Raw genomic sequence first — 1,198 nt, 5'->3', positions numbered from 1 at the left:
GGCAGGGAAGAAAGAGGGTCCCTCCAGCTTTCTGGCTTTGCTCCCTGTGCAGAGTGTTAATATCTAGGAAGGGTTAAAAAGTGGACATAACAAAGAGGACACAAAACCCAGGAGAGTGGACTTGCAAGTTCTCTGCTCCACGTGTATTTTTTCTGACTTCTGTTGAAAATCTGGGAAGAAAGGAGAAAGGACTTAATAGCAAAAATTTAATTTGCCTCCAGCCAAGAAGGCTGGAGTGTTGAAAGATTTAGTTTGATATAAAGAACTAATGAACTTTGTTAGCTTCTCAGAGAGGCTGTAGAGTGGGTCGGTGGTGGCATCCAAGCAGCTTCTCCAACAGACGCAGAGATGCAGATCTTGATGAAGACCCTGACTGTCAAGACCATCATCCTCAAGGTTGAGCCCAGGGACATCAGTGAGAATCCCAAAGCTAAAATCCAAGACAAGGAAGGCATCCTGCCTGACCAGTGGTGTCTGATTTTTGCAGGCAAACAGTTGCAGGAGTGCTGTACTCTCTCAGACTACAACATTCAAAAATAGCCCACCCTGCACTTGTGTTTCATCTGTGGGGTAGCATCACTGAGCCCTCCCTTCACCAACTCATCCAAAAGTACAACTGTAGAAAGATGATCTCCCTCAAATGCTATGTCTGACTGCACCTCAGGGCTGTCAACTGCTGCAAGAAAAAGTGTGGCTGTACCAACAGCCTGTGCCCCAAGAAGGTTAAATAAGGCTCCTCTGCCACCTCCTTGGGCCCACAGGATGGCTTTCTTCCTGAATCCCATCACATGGGTCCTCAATAAAGTTTCCCTTTCATTGACTAGGGAGGGAGGGAGGGAGGGAGGGAAGTAGGATGGAAGGAAGGAAGGAAGGAAGGAAGGAAGGAAGGAAGGAAGGAAGGAAGGAAGGAAGGAAGGAAGGAAATGAATTATTTTTAATACCTTGAATTTCTGAATTAAGTTTTATAACTGTTACTCTCACTAGGTGTGCTATGGTTACCATTATTAGAGTTAGAAGTAATATCAAAGCAATTGGGAAATTAGCAGCACATGTGTGTACTTGGATAGTTGGAATTCCTGCAATCCAGGAAAAGGATGCTATTTATCAGGGCATTAACAGTAATTTCTTGAATAGAACATGTTCTCCAACTACTGCCAATCCTGCTTTATTTAATAATTACTGTTAGTTTATCCACATC

At 44.0% G+C, this 1,198-nt stretch overlaps 1 pseudogene; it reads left to right on the top strand.

Annotated features, from left to right (window-relative positions):
- Positions 1 to 305: 305 nt before the first annotated feature.
- Positions 306 to 731, top strand: LOC118993666 (ubiquitin-60S ribosomal protein L40-like; annotated as a pseudogene).
- The last annotated feature ends 467 nt before the right edge of the window (positions 732 to 1,198 follow it).

The sequence above is a fragment of the Sturnira hondurensis genome, unplaced genomic scaffold (genome assembly GCF_014824575.4).
Source record: "Sturnira hondurensis isolate 20B ecotype Veracruz unplaced genomic scaffold, ASM1482457v3 Scaffold0008787, whole genome shotgun sequence".
Lineage (NCBI taxonomy): Eukaryota > Metazoa > Chordata > Mammalia > Chiroptera > Phyllostomidae > Sturnira > Sturnira hondurensis.
This window is presented reverse-complemented; position numbering and strand designations above follow the sequence as displayed.